Below are 24054 nucleotides of genomic sequence, written 5' to 3' on the forward strand. Positions count from 1 at the left end.
TAATTTTCACCACCCTTGTACCTCTCTTTCTCCACCCGAGTCTCTGCCTAGCTAAGCAACCTGCTCTATTTACTCTTTTCTCCATCTTTCCCAGTTTTGTTGCAACTGTACACAAACTTGGTGTTTATGATACTGTTGCCTATGTAATCTCAGCCCTATATGGAACTGGCCTTGCAAGACTCTGCTCCCAGAAATTTTCCTAGTGCTCCTCTCCAGCTATCTGTGAGGTTTGGTCACTTGTCCCATAGCTCCCCTTTAATCACCTGTGACACCCAGCCATCCTTCATGGCACCATCCGTAACTTTAGTCAGCTTCTCACACTGTTTTCTGTCATGTCCAGCAGTTTCTCATGCCATGTCTTGTCTTCCATGTCAGTTAGCTGAACCTCTCTTAAACTAGTAATTTAGCTGCAGCTGTAACACTTTGAACTACATGTTATTAGAGAGTTTATGTATTTAAACTTGTATGAACTCAGAGGTGGTGGAGGAACTGCATTTATAGTGTATGAACAGATTGTTTATTAGATAGATAGTTGATGATGTTGCCTGGTGAGCAAATTGTATTATTTCAAAAGCATCATTACATATCAAAGGACAGCTTTTTGTGAATAGGTAAGTCATAAGATGATGCCCTTATTAAACTTCTTTTAATAATTAAATGTTAGAGGAAAGCCCCTAAGACTTTACAACGTTGTTGGTACCTCTTTTTCTAATAGAGTGCAATGGGGAGCATACTGGGAAGTACCGGTTGCTGAGTGCCATAAGTTTAGGCATTTGCAAAGGCATGGGGCAGCAAAGCACCTCCAAGCTGCAGGAGGTGGCTGGAAGTGTGTCCAGCTGGTGGAAAGATGCCTGTCTTGGGAAGCATCAGTGATAGCCAGCTGGAAAGCAAGAGAAAAATAAGAAGAGAGCCTGAAATTCAAGGGTCTCTCTGAACATGTGGCAATTATACACACTCTTAAAAAAAGACTGATTGGATTGCTGCAATGAGATGTGACAACTGTGTAACCTCCACCAATTCTTATTATCCTTTAGAAAACAGAACTGTCTTTTACTACCATCATTTATATTTTGTCAGAAGTGATTCACTGTTATGAAAACAGCATGAATGCTTAAAATAAAGCATAAGAAATGGTGATTTTTGAAATCGCACTAGAGGTACAGCGCCCAGAAGCATTTTCTTTTCTCTATTATCAGGCATCACGGTGGTGTCTTTTCCCTTTAGTACAATGCATATCACTTGTTCACTTTGGTTAAAAGTGAAAGAACTCAAGTCTTTATTATCCTTAGCAGTGGGCTGGTAGAAATATGTCTCAATGAATTTTTTATAAATCTAAACTGTAATACAATATGTAATGAAGATGTTGCACTTTGCAAGAAGCAGCTACTGCACAAAGCACTCAGAATCCTTGCAAATTATGATCCCTAGAAAAGTGTAATTTGATTAACTCTTTTCCTCACATTGATCAGGGTGTCAGAAGCGGTGAAAAAAATTGGATGTACAATCACTCACTAATGTAAAAAGACAGCAAAATTCAATGTTTCCGTTTAGGAATAAAACTGATCTAGAGATACCTGATCAAAGAATTTTCAGAAGAAAAAGGTGGTTTACCCAAAATTAAAAATTCACGTGGAACAACTTTTGATTTTGTTAGCAATAGGAGTCAAAACAAAGAACTGCATTTGAGAGTCTTATACCTAAATTATTATTTTTAATTATGCAAATGCATTCAATTTGATTACATTTATAATAAAGTGTTGTGGTTTAACCCCAGCCAGCAACTAAGCACCACACAGCCGCTCACTCACACCCCCAGCAGTGGGATGGAGGAGAGAATCAGAGGTGTAAAAGTAAGAAAACTTGTGGACTGAGATAAAAATAATTAATAATTAAAATAATAGCAACAACAACAACAGTAATAATAACAAAATTGTAAGGAAAGGGGGGGGGGGGGAGAGAGAAAACTAAAACCCAAGAAAAGACAAGTGATGCAAATGAAAACAGTTCCTCACCAACAATTGACCGATTCCCAGCCAGTCCCTGAGCAGTGGCCCTCCCACCAACATACCTCCTAGTTTTATTGCTGAGCATGACGTCCTATGGTCTGGAATACCCCTTGGGTCAGTCGGGGTCAGCTGTCCCGGCTGTGTCACCTCCCAACTGCTTGTGCACTCCCAGCCTCCTCGCTGGTGGGGTGGGGTGAGAAGCAGAAAAGGCCTTGACTCTGTGTAAGCTCTGGTCAGCAATAACCAAACCATCCCTGTGTTTTCAACACTGTGTTCAGCACAAATCCAAACCATAGCCCCTACCAGCTACTGTGAAGAAATTTAACTCTATCCCAGCCGCAACCAGCACAAAGCATTAAACTGCACCCATTCTTTCCAATATATAGGGCTACATAGAAAAAAAACTTCTTCAGAGACCAGTCTCTTACCTTCCATCTGACTGAGCTGTATAGAACCTCACAGGAGTACCAGGACTGTTTGTTAGTTCTGGAAAATAAGGTTTGTTCATAAATCCTGTCCCTTAAAATCAGGCTGGAGACTCCCAGATAACTATTCCTTAGGTCAAAGGCTCATGGCAAGAAAATAGGTCTGACTGAAATGATACTTCTCCCCCTGCAATAAAAAAAAAAGGAAACAAAATAAAATGAGAAGATGGTAAGAAGAGTAAATCATTTACTGATATCTTGGTTAAATTTAGCTATTTAGAAGAATTTAGAGATTTCTTGGGGTTCATTTCAGAAATACAGATAGCATACAGGAAGATGAGTGTATGTTTTATGTAAATAAATGATTTACAATCTTTGGCAGACAGACATAGAACTTGGCAACTTTTTTATTAATTGAAAAATAGTTCCAGAAGGTCTTAAATTAGGTCACATGTATCCTTGCTTTGGTCTTAAAAAAAAGAACAGAAAGTTTTGAAAATTTCAAAGCATTCTATTTGGAATTATTGTAACAGAGTGGTTTATTTTAGAATTTTTTAAGTCTTTCATTTTTAAAATAAATCGTTTTTCATTTTGAGAGAAAATGTATACTTATTTAAGATTGGCATTTTTTAAACAATAAAGAGGGATTAGTTAGTCACACTCTTCAGGTCAAATAAAATATTGTGGTGTGACCTTAAACATTTTAAAAACACTTTTGATAGCAATGTTTTGGTTTCGTCCAAACTAATTTATTTTCTGCAGTTTATTTAAATTGCCCATCAGACTTAAAAATCCACTATTCTCTAAACTTGTGCTGCAACACCAGCAATGAAGAAAACATCTGATAGGGTTTGAAATACATCTGCAGTGTAAGTTTAAGTAGGTTTAGAGGAGATTTTAAATATTTGATTTCATGCTTCGAAGCCATGGCAGAGATTCTTGTTTTCACACATTCTTTCTTTCATGCGTCAGATATACCCATCCTATCTTGTCATCAGTACTTTTTGCAGATTCTTAGAATCTTTATTGATAATCACATTCAGATGCAGAAAGTATATAGCAGAGTTCAGAAACTGACAGACTTCATAACGTACTTCTCTAGATGGATAGCATACGCTGTTTGTCATTAACCAGAATAGCTGTGTTCCATGACACGTGATGAACCATGAGGAAGGTAGAACTCTTTCTATATTTCATAGTCAGAAATACCCTCTTTAACATGAACAGCCTTTTGTTTTTTATTGCAGAATAACAATTTGCCAAACAGGATAACAATTAGTAACTGACTTGAATACTGTTACATGCAGGTAGACTCCAAATATACAAAATTAAAATGAAATTTTTAAAGTGTAAATTTGCTTGAGCTAAACTGCTGACAGTATTCATGTACATGAAAGAGTATTTATATTTTTCTTTTTCGTTTACTTTCATTTCTTTTTGCAAGAGCTGAAGAGTTGTATTTTAATTGCACAGAATTACATTCTCAGAATTTTAAGAACTGTAAAACAAAACTTTTAAGTATCAGAAAAGCAGAGTTACGTGTGAGATATATAGATTCTAGAGACAAAGACCAGGAGTAAAGCATTTAAGTATTTGAGTTGAAAGCCTATTTAGAGATTTCCCTAAAATAATACATGTCCAAGCTTCCCATGTATTTATTGTCCTGTCATCCCATCTCAGCGAAAGTCTGGAGCTCTTGACTTTCCACTCAATTTTTATCACAGGCTTTATGCTAAAGAAAAATTAAAAAGTGCTAGCCACGTTGAAGTCAAGGCTTTGAAGGAGGAAGGGGAGTAGATACTACAGGAGCAAGACTACACTTACCAGCTAGATAAGAATGACATGGATGGAATTATTTTAATTGGGAACTAGATATTAAAATAACTAAAATGTTAAAGTAAGTAGTGCCAACCTTTGTTGGACAATCTGAACATGGAAGACCATTATGAACATTGCTGGCTTTTTGGAAGGTGACAGTTGCCCTTATTAAATTAAAATTCTTTGTAGATCTGGTATTATTTGGATCACATGCATAGCTGTGATATGACTGTGTTATTGCCTAATAACAGCAAAGCAGGTATGGGTAAAAGCTGTTCTTCCTTGAAGCACATCAATAGAAAATCTACCAGACAAAATAAAAACATGACAGTTGATTTCCTTGTGTAATAATGTTTCTCTAACCCATGATTTTGGCTGGTTTGACGTTCTCCAAAGAGTGGGAGAGGGAAGTTGTCCTCCATCAGGCACAGCACTGGAAGCAATCTATGAAAACGTAAAGAACTGTCTTGAAATCAACAGCTCCCCGTAGAGTGAGTTTACCTGAGACTGCTTAATGTCATTCCTCTCAGGTTCCTCTCAGCACACAGTTCTGAAGAACCTGTGAATTTAGTGAAGATTTTCCAGAGAAAAGATAAAACTGTCAAGTTTGTATTAACAGCTAGTTATGAAGGTAGAATCAAATTGGTTTAGCTCATATTACAGGTAGGTCCAAATACAGGGTTTTGGCAGAAGGTTAATTAAGGTCTTGATTTAGCAAAATATTTAAACATATGATAAAGTGCATTACTTTCATTAAGAAATGTGTGTTTTGATGAATATGAACATCCCGTTGCAAGTACTTAGGTAAAATAGAATAAAGTATCTCTTTCTGAGCTTCATGATGATGGATCTTCAATGCTTATACCTGGGCAGGCAAATTTAATGTTAACCTGTGTATATGTGTTCAACTGTGTCCATCCTGCCCATATTATGGATATAGCTCATGTTTACACAACTCCAAATTTCACAATCCACAGAATGAATGACATTCAGTTTGGCTGCAGTGGGACAGGAATTTAAACACTGTTTGTGGCATCACAGACAAATGCCTGAACCTTATAAAGCATCTGCCTCTAATTGTTAGGGAAATTCACCTTCTGGCTTTTAAACAAGGCCTGGAGGGATTGCAGCAGTGGTGTAGCACTTCTTTTCCTCCTCATTTGTTCCTATCTGTCCATGTCTCAGAAAGACCAAGTACAGAGTAGCCCATTTAGACAAGTATAACCTAACATTATAAGGTGCTAGTTCTCAACTGGTGGCTGAAGCTCAGTGGTGGTTTCCATTAAAATATTAAGGCAGTTTTGAATTGAATCCCCTAAAGGGAACATGCTATATCCCTACATGCATGTCCTCTCATCAGATAGCAGTGACAAAAGCTGAAATTTTAATTAAGAATTTAAGTGAGCAAAAAATCTATACAAGTGTCTATTGTATATCTTTATTAATCCAATGGCATTTTTAGAAGTATTATTTTGCACGAATGCTTAGGTAAAAATCAGTAATATATATTTCTTATTGTTTTTAAAAAATATATGGCCTTCCCCCCCCCCCGCCCCGTGTGTGAGAATCTAATATTGAACCTGAAATATATATTGCATTATTTTCTTTCCCCCTGCTGTTTTAGAAAAAATAATGGTATGCATGGGCATTACTTTTCATGGTAAAATGTTTAGGTTTTGCTCTTAAACATATTTTACCCTGTAAAAATGTGCATTTTGTATTAAAATGAAATAAACCTGTTGTATTTATGTATTCTGAACCATTAACTCTCTCTCACATTGTTGTTTATAAATATATTTTTACTGTTATTTTTGCTTATACATCTCCAATCGTCCAAGCAGTATCTACACTTAAGTAACTCAGATTCTTTTAATTACGACTTAACTGTAGAGACATACAGTTAAAGAATCTATGCGTACAACTTTCAGGGACAATAAAACAAGTTTGGTTAAAACTGAAATATTCTCCTGCAGCTTCACTTAAAACTAAAGGGTTACTATTACTAAGCACATGAAATGTGCGGCTAACACTTGAAAAATTGATAAGTTTTATTTTACACATTTCCATGTTTCCTGGCTTTCTGGAACAGGAAGCTGCATTAATAGACTGCTGTGAGAAAGTACATTTGGCATTTTCAACCCTAGAAACTTGTAGTTTCAGGATACTTGTAGGAAAATGTTCTTCAGAGAAATTCCAACTAATTTCATCCACTTGTATCGTTATTTAACAAAGTCTACAAAGATAAAGAAATTACACCCGCAAGCCATGCTGACAAATGTTTTGCTAGTTTTATAATCTTGCAATTTGAATCAAGAATACAATCTCATCAGTGTTTTAAAATATAAGATAAAAGTAATTGCAAACTGAAGTAGAATAACAATAACAGTAAGGTACAAAACAACAGACAAATTTTAAAAGCAACACTTTAAATGTTATTAGAAAACTATTTTCTTAATCCAAGTTCAACTATTGCCTTTTTTTGCTTTTGTAGAATTTTCTACTCTCTCCTCATACTTTATACGTGCTAGCATTCATCTAGAATCAGAGATTCACTCTTAAATCTGTTACTTATTACAGTTGGACAGAATTATTTTATTATGTATGGTTAATTCTACTTGTCAGGGCCCTGAGGCCACTGACTCTGCCCAGCCTTCTCTGGGGCCTTCCTCCAGTCCTACCCATGGCCCAGGACACCATTTCACCCCCCCCCCCCCCCCCAGGGCTGTCAATCCTTACCCCAAGCCCAGACACCAGCAACCCTTGACAGACCTCAGGTGCACGCTTGTAGTCGTGTCCCAAGCGCCGTCTCTGTCCCCGTGTCCAGCCGCTGGATGTACCCTGACCCTGGTGCGTTGCTTGCCCTGCCTGGGGCTGCCGACAGACCCCATTGCAGGACCCAGCTCTGCTCAACGTGGTTGGACCCTGAGAGACAGTGCCTGTTGGAGAGAGGGTACTGGCTGCCCTAGGGTCAGCTTGGCTCCCAGTTCCCTGTCCCTTAGGGAGCAAGCAGCCCTTGCTGCACCCTGACACCATTTTTTTCCTATTTCTAAGCTGCTTTTCCTGCCATTCTCAGAGATAAGTTATTTTGTTGTTCTTTCATTTGTTTTCCTCAGACTAGTTATATTACCCTTTCTGAAATGAATCTCAAGGAAAAAAAAAACAAAAAAAACCCAAAAAAAACCACCAACCAAAATAAACCCACCCCACTAAAAGTATGACAGACTGGGAGTGGTCTGGAAAAAAATTTCCTCTGATCTGAAAAAAGGTGACCTACTGCTTCCAAAGACCTAAGACTGTCAACAGCAGGAGAGGTAGTCTGTGTCATAAAGTATGATAAATCCTATTTATATAGGATGTATAAAGCCTCTACTCTAGTGGAGCCCTGGGGAGTGGAAAACATTCGTGCATATTAGTCTGTGTGAAGTCCATTGGCTTTTTTTTTTTAAATAATTATATGAAAACTTTCCTTTTTACCTTAAGAAATAGGTTACCAAATGGGTACCAAAGCTACAAACTCAGTAGTACTGCAAGTACAGGTGGGATGTACTCCTTTACTCTACAGCAGGTGCTTCACCATCCATTTAGCTGCTGATGGCTGTTCACTCATACTTCTGCATTTTGCTGCCAGTGCACTCCGGGATAGAAAACATTCAACCAAGAAGTAATTCTGTCTGAAGGTCTCCTCTCAGAATCTAGCACTGCAGAAAAAAACCCACTGCAAACAAGAAGTTACATTTTCTTTTTCACTGACATTTTTCTCCATGGAAGTGTTTAAAACCAAATCCACTACAGAGTAGTAGTTTTTCTTTTGTTTTAAAGATTTTTTTTTCTATTATCTAAACCATTAAATGCCGATATATAACATTTGAACTTAATCTGTCTCCTTCTCATTCCCTAGTGATGGATAATTGCTCATTTGTAAATTACTAGCTAACTATGCGTGCAATCTGTTACATGGTAAGAAACAAGCATAAATGCATTCTGTTAATAGTAATTATGAGTTTAATTTAATTTCTTTTTGGCTTTTTTTTTACCCAAGGCATTTATTTTTAAATGTGTTGGAAAGAAGTCTAAAAAAAATAGCTCTTGATTTGGGAATGTGGTTTATTAAATGTAGTAATAGCCTGCACTAATTACCATGGGATGAATTATATTAACTATTTTAAGTCTAGAAGATATGACTGCTATGTGAATTTGATTAATAGAAGAGCCTGTGGGGACAGTTCATGGGGTGGCTCCTTCAGGATATTTAACAATCTTGTCTCGATGCAGCAAATCAACCTGCATCATCTATGAAGTCCTGTAAGCACTGGCAGAGAGGAAAGGTAAGCACATGTTTAGGTGCTTTGTTGGACTGTGAACAAAGTACTTAGCTCTGGCTATGTTTTAAAGGTCAAGGAAAACAATTGGGGATATACATTCACCCCCATTTACTTGGATGCATTATCTGGTCTTCAGTAATAATTAGAATCCTACCCCCCCCCCCCCCCCAAAAAAATATATCTAAAACAAATAAACAAACCAACTCAGAAACCAAACCAAACCAAAAAATCCCCACCTCCGACCTAGCTTCTGACCTGCTCTCAATATCCCCTCACAGAGATCAGCACAATGGCAATGCCATTATACCTTTGCAGGCAGACGTGTGGAGCTTATGATAGTTTCAGTACTACTATCCTGTTTAACATCAGGGTAAATCAGAGCCCTTCAGAAAAATAGTATGTTGTCTAGGTTCCCTATGAAATCAGTAGCTTGCCAACTAAAAATTATAATCCGATTTCTTGGAATGTTTGAATCAAGGAACAGTTTAAATACGTTTCAATAGCTTCAGTTATTACTGCAACAGAAAATTGTCAGGGCTTGTTACTGGATAACATCACTGATATCTTTTCAAGTGACAGGATATTTTTTATTATGAGCCAATCTGTGCATCATTAAGCACATGAAAAGCTTTTATTAATTAATAAAGGAAGCAATAATCTGCTTTACTTGACATTAGTAGAAGAAATAAGTAGGAGAATGTCATTACAATCCAGGTCCAGCTGATGTCAATCTCCAGAGCATTACTCATTTAAATGAAGTTAGTATTTTATTTCTAGGCCAAATTCAGCAATGAATTTAAGTACTAGCAGTTCCATTTAGGATTTGTGCTCAAATATCTTTCTAGACTGAGGCGTAGAAAAGTTTACAAATCTTAAAATATGTAACAATTTGAAAGAGAAGTTGTTTAGGCTAAGTAATTTTTAAGTGTCATTATTTTAAAGGAAAACTATTATTATTATGAACTGTTATTTTAAAGTCTAAATGCTTTTTGCAACAAATGTAGACTATATAAACCCATATACCAAAACCAACACACTGTTTGATATCATCAAATGCATTTCATGCCTTTATAAAACTAATCAGCCAAAACCAAACCCAGACTAATAACAATAACAACAGACCAAAAAAACTTTTTTAGCAATACAGTTTAAAACCTTAGTATGATTAAAATAATCTCATAATCTGTCATCCTTCCTATTATAGAAATAAATTCTATTATGATATCAAGCATTTATTGTAAGGGAAACAACAAACTGAATACCATTGTTATAGTGGCGTAATATGGTTGAGTAATAAGAGCCTGCTTGGACCATGTCTCCAAAACATCAACTTGTTTACTCTTAAGAGACTTTTTTCACAACAAAAAAAACAGGCTGCAAAATCCAGTTAACTTGAAAAATCAGATTGGTTGATGTGAGGAATCTTTTCCCTGGCTGCTTTAGACACTCTCTCAGAGTACATTTTCTATCCCAGAAATGATTAAACACAAAAAAAATCATCTGAATTTCTCTGTGTGACAGAAAGGAAGAAAGAAGAGAAAAATCCATAAAGAATCTGATCAAATTGTGTGATGATTTCAGACTTGTACTGGTTCTGGCTGGGGTGGAGTTAATTTTCTTCATATTAGCTAGTAGGGACTGTGTTTTGGATATGTGCTGTAAACAGTGTTGATAGTTCAGGGATATTTTCCTTACTGCTGAGCAGTGCTTGCAGAGTCAAGGGCTGTTCTGCTTCTCACCCCACCCCACCAGCGAGCTTGGGAGGGGACACAGCCAGGACAGCTGACCCCAACTGACCCAAGGGATATTCCAGACCATAGGACATCATGCTCAGTATATAAAGCTGGGGGAAGAAGAAGGAAGGGGGGGACATTTGGAGTGATGGCGTTTGTCTTCCCAAGTCACATTTAGGTGTGATGGAGCCCTGCTGTCCTGGAGATGGCTGAACACCTGCCTTCCCATGGGAAGTAGTGAATGAATGCCTTGTTTTGCTTTGCTTGTGTGCACTGCTTTTGCTTTACTTATTAAACTGTCTTTATCTCAACCCACGGGTTTTCTCGCTTTTACTCCTCAAATTCTCTCCCTCATCCCACCGGGGGGAGAGTGAGCAAGTGGCTGTGTGGGGCTTAGTTGCTGGCTGGGGTTAAACCACGACAAGACTGTAATAAAAAGGTGGTCTTTACACAACAAAAATAATCTAGATTAGCAGGTACATGTGCAAAGAACCTTTGCCTGTCTTCCAAGCAGAATAGCTCTATCAAATTCTGAAAGCAGTATGCATGCAGACATATCGACATTTTTAATTGGGTCAGTAGATACAAATGCAATTACTTGGAGTGAAGGAAGAAGAAGAAAATTGTGAGGTGATTGGTCAGATGCCAAGGCAGTGTTTATTTTCCATCCAAATAGACTACTTTGCTTCAATTCTGTGAGTAATACAATATGAAGAAAATGGTTTAGAGAGGGAGGAACATGGCATGAGTGTTTATTGAAGTGATGTAACATGTTAAAAACATGCATTTATCTGAACATTGTATCAAAAGAGATAAATTTGATGGCTAGTGTAGGCTAGGCTGGGTGGATGTTGATGGAGGCTTATCTCCCACAGCAGCTGGCACTCAGGGTTGGCTGTTCCTTAAACCTGTATTTTAAATCTGTTTAGGCGGAGTCAGTTGAAATGGCCAGGTGGATCTGACACCACCTCCCAGTGAAAGTGGAGGAAACAGCCCCGTTCTGCCCTCACTTGCTCTCTTTCCCCCTTGCACTCCTGCACAGGCTTTGGTACTTATAACCTAAAGTCAAGCTAGTCAGTTTATTAAACCAGCAAAAATTAACCCAGCAAAGAAAAGTGATTATTTTGTTGGTTGGCATACTGACAGGATTTAGTACAGGGTCATCCATATACCAGAGGTGTTGCAAAGGAGATGGCAGAACTATGTGGTTTGAAACTGAAAATTATTTCCACAGAGAATATGGGTCCTGGCCACTCTAGCTTACTCAGGAACCAATGGTAGGAAGATGTGAAAAGGAGAGGTAGTTTTTTTCAAGTTTAGTGAAACCGTTTGGTTTGTTCAGATACTCATGACAACCAGGTCATCATCTTATATCTTTGAGGATGGAATAGGATTTTAGCAGTTATTTTAGGGGGAAAAAACTACCACAAAAGAACGAACAACCCCCCCCCCCTTCAATAATTTGCTGAAATACTTTTTTAAAAAATAATTTTGACAGATGAAAAAAATGTCCTGGCAATTTTCACAAAGCCAGGATGCCTGGGACTCTAAATAATTTCATATTTTGAGCATTTACTTAGTAAAAGATTTGATACTAATCCTCTCTCTGAGGCTATTTGAATGTGTATATGTAGATAGATATAGGTTATATAGATATCAATATAGAGAGAGAGAGAGCTATGTCTTTTTAAGACCGTGCTTTACACGTCCAACTCTCAGATGTGCAGAGTTAGTGGGAGAGAAATTTCTCTCATTTATGCCATCTTTTGCTGTTTAAAAATACTTTTATATACCTGAATATTTTTCCACTCTAAATGAAATTGCTTTCATGTTTACTCTTCGTTTTTATTGTTGTATCTGGGTGTTGGTTTGGGTTTGGTTTGTTGTTTGTTTTTTTTTTCTAGGGAGAACAATGCAGTCTGTCTCTTCTGCTTATTCCTTAACCTAAGGATTTTTTTAAGATTCATCTCTGATCTCCATCATGTACTCTCAAACTGCAGCAGATATCTCACACCCCTAATAGGCTTTACTTTGTGGCCTGATTGACAAATATCAAGAGCTTGAAGGAATCAGTGGGGCTATGTGGGCATCTAAGCAGATCATTGTGCTGTGCTGTCATCCCTGCAGTGCCATTATCACTGAACCCTTGCAGTGGGAAGGGACCTCAGGAGGTCTCTGGTCTACTTTCCTTCTCAAAACTTGATCAAGACTGAATTCACACCAAGTTTGTCAGGGCTTTATCTAGTCAGACTTTGAAAATCTCGAAGGATGAAGGCTGCACAGTCTCCTTGGGAAAACTTTTCCAATGCTTGAATATTTTCACAATGGCGATAACTTCCTTATATCTGATCGGAACCTCCCCTCATTCCACTTAAGCCCACTGCGCCTTGTACTCTCACCGGGCACCATGGTGGTAGCCCAGCTCTGTGTTCTTGTTAACCCCGTCTTGTGCATGGGCAGGCTGCTCTCAGGTCCTCTCAAAGTCATCTCATCCCCAGGCTGAACGGGGCCCAGTCCCTCAGCATCTCCTCATAGAGCAAGTGCTCCAGACCCAACCAGCTTGGGGGCCTTCTGCTGAACTCGTTCCAGTTTTTCAGTCTTGCCACTGAGGGGGGCTCAAAACTGAATGCAGTATTTAAATGTACTCTTGAGAGTGTTGAACAGGGGGGGATAATCCTTCACCTCCATCTCCTGCCTGTGGTCTTATTGATTCCTATTGGTATGATAATTATTTGAATGGTCATCTAAAAAATTTTATCCAACATACTTGTCCTGGTTTCAGCTGGGATAGAGTTAACTGTCTTCCTAGTAACTTGTACGGTGCTATGTTTTGAGTTCAGTATGCGAAGAATATTGGTAACACACTGATGTTTTCGGTTGTTGCTAAGTAGTGTTGAGTCTAAAGTCAAGGATTTTTCAGCTTCTCATGCCCAGCCAGTGAGAAAGCTGGAGGGGCACAAGAAGTTGGCACAGGACACAGCCAGGACAGCTGACCCAAACTGGCCAAAGGGGTATTCCATACCATGGGACGTCCCATCTAGTATATAAACTGGTGGGAGCAGGGGTGGGGGATCACCGCTCAGGGATTAACTGGGTGTCGGTCGGAGGGTGGTGAGCAATTGCATTGCACATCATTTGTACCTTCCAATCCTTTTATTATTGCTGTTGTCATTTTATTAGTGTTATCATTATCATTACTAGTTTCTTCTTTTCTGTTCTATTAAACCGTTCTTATCTCAACCCACGAGTTTTACTTCTTTTCCCAATTTTCTCCTGCATCCCACTGGGTGGAGGGGGGGGGAGTGAGTAAGTGGCTGCGTGGTGCTTAGTTGCTGGCTGGGGTTAAACCATGACAATACTACAAAGTCTTGTTTTGTATTTTCTTCCTATATCTATACACTAGGTCAGGTTTGGGGTTTTTTTTCAATTTTTTTCATCATAACCCAAAATAGCATGCCCTTATTTTGCCATTAATCCAAACTACAGGTTGAAATCAGTCAATACTCTTGAAAAGAGATTTGATCTCACCCTCTTCTGAGGTAAAAACCATCCTTATGCTTCAGTCATATATATTGTCATTGTCTGATCATAAGATGATGCTATTATGGATAGCTTATGGGAATAACATAGAAAGAAGGGCTGATGCTCACACAATACTGTGATAATTTTCTATGACATATTTCACCCTTAAGCATCTCAAAGAGCTTTACAAATTGATTTATATTCTGCACACAAGGATAATTTCATCCATCCATGTTTATTAGCTGTGCAGCAGCACTTCAGTTTAGGACAGGAATTAAAGGCCATATCCAGCCCAAAATGCAAGGTGAATGTACTCATAAAACATCCCTCACAACAGTTAACACTTCAAACTGCTTCCTTTCAGCGATGTACCTACAAAAAGGCATCATTCCTAAAATATTGGGCTATTGAAGGATTTACTGTCCATATGCAAAAATGAAATTCAATTTACCCTCACTGTGTTTACAAAAATAGTTTTAGCTAGAATATATATATGCAATGAGGGAGTTTGGATACTTTTTTTGCAGCTTGTAATTGCAACCATTTTAAAATGCATGTGTCTGTTTGTTTGTTTTTCCTGGTCAACTTTCATTTCCTGAACAATTTTCACAATGTTGTGATGTGATAGGATTGATTTTCTTGGGAATATACATCAATTAAAATTATGTGTTTCCAGTGGGATTCATCTGAGGATTTTAGAGTAATATTTGTCTAGCTGGATGAAAGATTCCAGAAAATAATGATTCAGATATTTATCTAGTTTCAACACAGTACTTGTTCAAAAACATGTTCCATCACTTATTTTTCCTTCTGTGAATTTGTTAACACAGTTTTTTTTTTCTTTTGCCTAAGATACATGTTGAATGACTAGTCATTGGTAGGAGTTTTTGTTGGTTTGTGGGTAGTTTTTTTTAACTTGCATTCATCTGTAGATTGTATTGAATAGTTGATAAAGTCATAATGCAGTATCCTTTCAGAACTTTTTAATCCACATAAGAACTCTCCAACTTCTTCACAAATACATGTTTTTTTTCTGAAATAGATGCCAGACAAGTATGATATATTTCCAGAAATTCAGGTTGCATTAATTCAAAACAGATTTTCCAAGTGACTTTTTTTCCTAGTATCTTGGAGACAGGCTCTGCTAGGTAGAGGAAGCTCTGCTCCTGAACTCTTGAATCAAATATGCACCCAGGAAGCTTTATCCTAGAATGGTCAAGACATCACATAGGGACTGCATCAGTCATTAGGCCGTTATTATTTTGATGTATATTATTTCTGATGCCCAAAGCTCACACAATAGTAGGAAGCACAGCGTACCTGCTATCTGAGGACTGATGAGTAGTACAGCTTAGTAGGGATCACTGCTTTGTTGACTTTGCTTTAGCTTCTCATTAATTGAATTTTTCCCCATACAGGAGTATGTCTACAGGGAAAATTCTCTCGTGAATTTCTATAGATAAATCTGTAGAGAAAATAAGTTTATAGGCAAGATTTTTGAGTGACCTTTAGATATTAATATTAATTCACCAGCAATATGAAGAAATGGAATAATCCACAATTTAAGAGGTTTTGGGGTGTGGTGGGGGCTAATCTGTGAAAAATTCTTAGAAGTCAAAGGCTTAGTCTTTGTCTAAATCAGTCAATGACTTAGAAGTCAAAGAAAGTTATCCACCGTTTGCACATTCAGCACAGCTGTTAATTCTGTTCTCTGCTTCATCACATAAGGAGCCACATGTAACAGTTCCTTGGCTGCTGTAGCAACAATTTTGAGAAAGATTTCTGGGACAAAGCATCCAAGTAACTCCTCCTCCCAAAGCTCTTCCATGAGCACTCATCACTTCTGTAACTGTGGCCTGTGTGGTTCTTTGCTAGATGAATACGTCATATTTGATGACAAAGGCTTGGCCCAAGTTAACCCAAATATAGATGCCTCCCTGTTTCCTGCTCCATAATTTTTTCATATCTATCTCAGCAATTTATTTTTACTGCATTTCTTTTTTGGTGGAAGTTTTGAATAACAAAAAGTATATTACTGCCCTTGTCAACCACATGAGTAATACTCCATTCTTCTGATGTTTCCTTAATGATGGCTACCTTACAGGATTCATTTTCAGTAACCTCTTAATCTATGTAAAATAGATTACTTGTATTACAGAATCATTTAGGTTGGAAAAAAACTTTAAGATCATCGAGTCCAACCGTTAACCTGGCACTGCCAAGTTCACCACTAAACCATGTCCCTAAGTAAGTGCCACATCTACACTCCTTTTAAATACCTCCAGGGATGGTGACTCAACCACTTCCCTGGGCAGCCTATTCCAATGCTTGACTACCCTTTCAGTGAAGAAATTTTTCGTAATATCCAATTTAAACCTCCCCCAGCGCAACTTGAAGCCACTTCCTCTCGTCATATCACTAGTTACTTGACAGAAGAGACCTACCCCCACCTCGCTACAACCCCCTTTCAGGTAGTTGTAGAGAGCAATAAGGTCTCCCCTCAGCCTCCTTTTCTCCAGGATAAACAACCTCAGTTCCTCAGCTGCTCCTCGTAAGGCTTGTTCTCTAGAACCTTCACCAGCTTCATTGCCCTTCGTTGGACACACTCCAGCACCTGGGTGTCTTTCTTAATTATATCTTAATCAGAACTTCATGCAAACCCAAATCCCTATAAGTCTATTACATCTAGACAGACCACTTAACCCATTACACTATTTATCTTATCTTTTCTAAGGCTACCCTGGGCTACTTTCTAAAGCTTTTTGACTAATTTAATTTTTAAAAAATAGTTTAAGTGGGCTTTGAAATATCACCTGTTATCCTGTTGGACACTTGTGAGCTTATTATTCAGGCCTTGTGTATCAAATTGCTTGTCTTTTGTAAATATTGACTAACTTCACAGTGAATAGTTCTTTTCTTTTTTTTTTTTTTAGAATATTATCATTCATTTATTGCAATAATGGTACAGAAATACTTAGCAAAAATGTATTAGTTGAATACTCTTTTATTTTAATCCACTTTTGTAACAAACCATCTTCACCTTGTGCAATGGCTTTCCTAAGATTTGCATAGTTTGTGAGGTAATTCCAGAAATACACTTAAAGTGGCAAACAACCTGACATGCTAGGGGTCCTTACCAGTTTTGTGAACCCTGTATGTCATCCTTGATATCTATGGTTGGTGACATCTATTTTTTACTCTTTATCTCTTTAAAATTCATTCTTAATTGCTATTGTCATTTTATCACTCAGTTTGGGTGGATTGTGTTACAATCTTGTCAAATTGTTGTTTGTTTGTATTACAGAACTTGGTTTCCATTCTCTATTCTATCTAATTTGGGGTTTTTAAGTCAATGCTTCTTAGATTTTCTCAGCTTCAGCAAAAACCATTCATATGAATGACTGTATATATGCATAATATATATATTACTGAATGGAACTGTCCTTTATTCACCAGCACTAAGCATGATCAAATAGCAGCCCTGAATCCCTCTCAGTAAGCATAAACTTTAAATCCAGTGGCAAATTATTATCATGGTGGCCTCAGAACAACAGGTCTGGACAATTTTTATGTTTTCAGATTTTTTTATTGTTCAAAGAAAGCATTACAGCTACTGCTGATAACACTTTCACTTCCATTTTATTTTTTCTTGAGGAAAGTAGAGTGTAGTCTCATTTTTCCAAACATTTATGTTCTGATGTTACTTTGTTAACTTCAGCTGAGTTCTCACTTGCTCCTTTGGTTATAAAATAGAAAATAATTTCTATGTGTCTACTTCAGAACATATTTTCTTGGGTTGTTCCCATATTTTGGTGGAACCCACAAAGGTAACTCAGAAGTAAGAGGAACAATCAGTTTTATTCACTGACTTATATTTTGACTGCTGTGTGAACCACAGATGGCATAACAAAGACTAGCACTGAACTATTACTTTGTATTGTCTTTCAAGATAACTTTGAAGAATGTTTCTGAAAATCCTTGGGATGAGGAGCTGTGCATCAACATCAGTGTTTATTTTTATCTCTTTTTTTTTCTTTTTTTTTGTAATGTAGATACTGAGATTAGCTTGAGAAAACAAAAAGTGACCTGTGCTCTTAATGAAATTTGAGATTCTGCATTGCTTCCTGAAAGACTGCTACAGATCTTCTCTGCATACGTAGATAAAATCAGAGTTACCAAATGGTTTCTTGTCAGTGATAAAGAAAGGACCTATAGTTTCTATTCCCAAGGGGTATCATTAGGGACCTTAAGAATTCAGGGAAGAGCAAAACAACATGAGTGTTATGGGCTCCATTATATGCTTTGACAGGATAATATTTGTGTCACACAATCCCTTCTGATATCTGACAGTCTGCGTTTAATAAAGGAAAATACCTGTTTCTTAAAAGTTAGATGTAGAAACAGAAGCTTGGTTCTGAAGGGCCAACGTTTACCTCATGCAGCCAGTAGCTCTGAAATTTAATTACAGTCAAGTTACTATTCTTAGTCTACAAAGCAGAATCTTTCTTGCCTATGTATTTGTGAAGTAGACTTCATACATAGGCAGCTGACTAAAATAAGGGCAATTTCAGTTGCTGGTGTTGTCAGCAAGGCTTGTAAACAGATGACATGAAGCTGCAGCTCAGAACAGGAGGTGCACAGCACTGCTGAGTTGTGCAAGATACAAGAGTGCAACTGCTTGAGTTCTAGTTTAATCTGCCCATAGTGGTAATACCCCATCATTATGGACCTGCCAGAGGCTATTTAGTAGTTAAGATCTTGGATAGAGATCTTATATGAAAAATAGTTTCTGAAACAGATCTAGGCTGCTTAACACCATGTTGGAGTATAACAATAGTTCAGACGAAAGACAGTGCCTGCATTCCTTGTACTAGATCCAAGGACAAACTCTTGGCTCTTCTGGAAACCAAAGCCAGTTTTGTTATTGATTTTAGTTGGAGCAGGACTTCAATCCAGCAAAAAATAGCATAAGTTAATCAAGTTTTGTGTATGATCACAATACAAGCTGTGTATGACTGTGCTGCAATTGTTCCTGGCATGCTAGGACACAGTATCTGAAAAAAACAGCATGATGTTTAAAAAGAACCTTTTTTCTTAACAATCAGTTTTCACAGGATTAAGGCAGCCAAGCAAACAATAATGTATTGAATCTAATTCATTATCTCCCATAAATTTTGTTTTGATGTTTTACCCAACATTGCTTTTCTTTGGATTCATAAGAACTGTTTTGAGTTTATAGAGTTGTAGTGGGAAGCAAGGTGTTATGAATTTAATTGGATGGTTTTATAAAGCTGGGCAAAGTACAGCGATTAGAAGTAACAAACCCATGACAGTTCATAATTAAAAAGAAAACATAAATAAATGACCATTCTTACCTGAAGAATATTGGTTACCTGTCTAAGTATCTGACCTTTCTGACTCAGCATGCTGTTGATTTAAGAAAAAAAAAAAATTAACTCCCCCCTTCAATTTCCCTGTAATGCCAAAGCCCTGTATAGCTTTGGACAAAAAGTGCTAATGAAAGGAAGGCCAAGAGTATGCAAACCCTTTCCATATAAATTCAGCAGTCAATTTCACCAAACTTTTCATAGCAGTAAATCCTTTATCTGCAAGAAAGGTTAAGGCTGATCTGACACTTCATATTCTATACTTATCACTCACAAATTAAATTCCTGAAGAATTTTTTTTACAAAATCCCTTATGACAAATATTATTATCACAGAGATACAAACATAGTAAATATAAGTGGGTTTCTAGTCTGCCCTATAAAGGAAAGCAGATAGGCAGTTCTCTAACAGAGAACTATGCTATCGTTGAACGTTCAGAGCTACTTTCCACTTTGTAGTATCAGCAAACACTGACACAATTCCATAAACCACTAAGCTAAAAATAATGTCCATGTGCACTACATAAAAATGTCTTATCAATTTTATTTTAATCATAGATGCATTAAATTCTTTTCCTAATCACTGTCAATAGTGGTGGTACCAAATATAAATACAGTAATGATTTTTAAAAGAAACTGCATGTTACCACCAAGACAGCTGTGCTTATTAATCAGCTTCCCATCAACCCACCCCAAAAACACCCTATACAAGCAAGTTAAATTTCAATCAGGCTATCTGAAAACAGTCACTATAAATAATCCCTTTCAATTAATCTCTTTTTAAACTACAATACAACGTGTCCCAACTAAAAACATTTTGATGAGTGTACCAGTATTTCTCATTTCTCAACCTTTGACACTTTAATAGGCTTACTTTGCTATGAATAAATCACAGGACTTTTTCTTTAGGAGGGATATCAAGCAAAAATAGAACTGATTACGCCTGTATAAAAGTCTCAGCCCCCAGAAATGGTCAAAATAAGTGCATTTGGAGGGGATGGATATGGGTAACAAATTTTGACTTTGGAACATAGTTAACATCAGGAGTAATTTGATTAAGGACATAATTTAACTTCTTGAAAATGTCTGGAATTATTTTAAAGACAATTACTTGTCTATTGTTTCAAATGGGTTTCCACTGTCTGCAGTGGAGCACAGCTATACTTCATGTAAGTGTAAGGGTAGGTAGCATAGGTACCTAAAGCAGCCCAGCTGCTGCAGAATGACACCTGGTGTAAGATGATTTATTTTGCTTTTCAGAGTAACGGGACATAATCATAGATGAGTCACTTTCTTCAGTGTTGACTACGGAATTTTACTGCCATAACGGAAAAAAAGAAGTGCTATTCCCAGTGCCACCCTGTTATACTTTCTCTTATATGCTTGTATCTTCCAGCTGCTTACTGTAAAGTAGCTCTCCATTGTGAATCAAAGCCAAAATGTATAATCATCCTGGACAATTCAGCAACTTTGCTACTTACCCAGGGTATTTGTCTTTTGTTTTGATGAGTTATTTATCTGACCTTTTACATTTATGAAGCTTTTATTAGCCTTTGGGAACCCCTCTCAAAAAACTAGTTACAATTATGAAGTTGGTTCTTGAAGCAATGTTGGTCTAAGACTGTACATTGAAATTCAGCTAGTCTCAGAGCTAAATCAAATTTCTTGTTTCTTTTGTACAAGCAAAATTTGCTGGTGTCAAGTATGTAGGCTGTCTGTGCAGAAAAAGGCTCAGTAGCAACATTTGTTCTCTCATAGTTCTCTCATTCAGTTTTATTAGAATTTTCTCAGAGATTTAATGTGGGGAATTGTTGGGCGTTTTTCAGACAGTTAAAAAAAGAGTTGAGGGTTACATCTGTCTAGTTGTCCTTTCAGCAAGAGTCCTTAAGGTTGGCAGCAATATTCTTCCAGCAGTTCACCTAGTCTTGTGAACTGGGCTTAACCCGTACATGTGTCACTAGCATGTCTCATACATGGAGTCCTTTCATTATCAATTTTTCTCAGTAATTTCTTTTGGTCTCTCAGCCACTGTTTTCATTTTGGATGCTAGATGTTGGAAGTAATATGTTTGAAATCACAGCACATCACAAAAACAGCCAAAGCAGTCAACTGTGTCTTGCTGTTACTGAATATTTCTTCTGAAATGCCCAATGAGAAAGAAAATGTCTTTTAACTTTTCAATTTTTTAATAACCTCTTGACTTGCAGTTCCAAAGAGAAATAAAAATTCTACAGAACTACAGAGTAGTCTGCGGTAACCAAAAAGGTACATTTCTTTTTCTTTATGAAAGTCAAAGACTATTCTTTATCACTGTTTGTCAAATAATGTTGTGAGTACGTGAGGTTCTTTGGGTCACTTTTGCAGTCTATGTGCTCCTATCCTGTGTTTTCCACCCACTGATTGCTGGGTTGTGCTCCAAGACTTTCTGAATTGCCAGTGTTTCTTCCAGTTTCAATATGTCTTTGTGTAGGATCATAACAAGATTGTTTCCTCAGCTATGCCAAATCTATTTTAAGAATGGGGTGAAACTTCGTAAGAGTTTAAACTCTGTGCAACTTTTCTTTTGGGTGAAACTGTGTGGTGGGTTGACCCTGACTGGACACGAGGTGCCTACCAAACCACTCTATCACTCCCCCTCTCAGCTGGACAGGGGAGAGAAAATATAACAAAAAGCTTGTGGGTCGAGATAAGGACAGGGAGAGATCACTTGCCAATTACCATCACAGGCAAAACAGACTCGATTTGGGGACAATTAATTTAATTTATTACCAATAAAATCAGAGTAAGATAATGAGAAAATAAAACCAACTCTTAAAACACCTTCCCCCCCCCCCCCCCCCCCCCTTCTTCCCAGGTTTAACTTTACTCCAGATTTTCTCTACCTCCTCCCCCCAAGTGGCGCAGGGGGGACAGGGAATGGGGGTTGCAGTCAATTCATCACACATTGTCTCTGCCGCTCCTTCCTCCTCGGGGCAAGACTCCTCACACTCTTCCCCTGCTCCAGCGTGGGTCCCCTCCATGGGCTGCAGTCCTTCAGGCACAGCCTGCTCCAGTGTGGGTCCCCCGTGGGGTCACAAGTCCTGCCAGCAAACCTGCTCCAGCGTGGGCTCCTCTCTCAAAGGGGCCACAGGTCCTGCCAGGAGCCTGCTCCAGCGTGGGCTTCCCATGGGGTCACAGACTCCTTTGGGCATCCCCCTGCTCCGGCGTGGGGTCCTCCTCGGGCTGCAGGTGGAGATCTGCTCCACTGTGGACCTCCCTGGGCTGCAGGGGGACAGCCTGCCTCACCGTGGTCTTCCCCATGGGCTGCAGGGGAATCTCTGCTCCGGCGCCTGGAGCATCTCCTCCTCCTCCTTCTGCACTGACCTGGGGGTCTGCAGGGCTGTTCTCTCACATATTTTCACTCCTCTCTCTGGCTGCCGTTTCTGTTGTGCGGGTTGTTTTTTTCCTCTTCTTAAATATGTTATCCCAGAGGCACTACCGCCGTCACTGATGGTGGATCTACCTTGGCCAGCGGCGGGTCCATCTTGGAGCCGGCTGGCATTGGCTCTATCAGACATGGAGGAAGCTTCTAGCAGCTTCTCACAGAAGCCACCCCTGTAGCCCCCCCACTAACAAAACCTTGCCATGCAAACCAAATACAAGCTGTAACAGTATCTCATGAGTACTCTTGTAATTTGTTCTCATTTAAAGTTAGCAGCAAAATGGTACCAAGATATTTTTTTCTGATATCAGTACAGTAAAAATACTAGATTACAGCAATTAATCCAAGAGCTCTTCACACGAATATTCTGTAACATCTTTGGGTAAGCTCTGGGTCAGGCTTCCTTGACATTTGGGGATCTTCATAATCTAAAGTTTTTACAGCCAGGTCAGGTTTTACAGCCAGGTTGAAATAATTTATGTATATGTTGGTCTGGAGCATGGGCAAGAGGATGTATGAAGTTTCTTCCAATCCTATGACACATACACAAGTTTTAATATCAAAGGCAAATCCTCCTCTACACCATTACTGACTGTTAGTGCTTTTGGTTTTGGTTTTGCTTTTGATTTGTAATTAGCATGACTTTACGCAGCTTCTAATACCAAAGAAAACTGTCACATGACTGTACATCTGCAAAGTATCTTTTCTCAATGTTGCGTGTCCCTGGCCCAAGCTGTAAACCTTGGAACAATAATCTGTGAACTTCAGTTCATTATCACTTCAGGGGAAGGAGCAGTTCAGCGAGAATAAAACTGCCTGTAATTGCTGAAATGCCTGTGGACTTCAAAACACCACAGCACTCTGGATAAGCTGCTGAATAATTTCACCAGCCAAGCAAGGGAAACATAACTCCAAACAGTAATTTTAAGGCTCCTTCCTTAGGACTTTTATTATCCACGAAGTAGTCATAGAACAGAAGCAAATGAACTGAGAAACACTAAGCAACATATTTCCTGGAGGTATCCTTGGAACCATTCAGGAAAGGCAGAACTCACTCTTCTTCTTTTTCCTACTTTGACCTGAATTCCACTTTCTTATATTCTCAGGCAGATGGGAATATGTAACTCTTGTCAGGTTGCTGTGCTACTGCTTTATGATATATTAACATAGAAGATAAAAGCAGAGTGGATTCTGTAGAGCTAATCATGATCTGCCAAATTCAGAGCATAAAATAGAATGCAAGTCTGTTCCTTCTGCAAGAGTGTACTGGTGACACCATAGCATCTTGAAGAAACTGGGAATAGAAACCATCAGAGATGGATAAAAAAATGATTCACCTTCATCTCTGTAGCATTAATACTTTTTTCGTTTGGGTTCTGTTTGGGGTGTGGTTTTTTTGTTTAGTTCTTTTTTAAATTAGC

This window comes from Haliaeetus albicilla, chromosome 21 (genome assembly GCF_947461875.1).
Source record: "Haliaeetus albicilla chromosome 21, bHalAlb1.1, whole genome shotgun sequence".
Lineage (NCBI taxonomy): Eukaryota > Metazoa > Chordata > Aves > Accipitriformes > Accipitridae > Haliaeetus > Haliaeetus albicilla.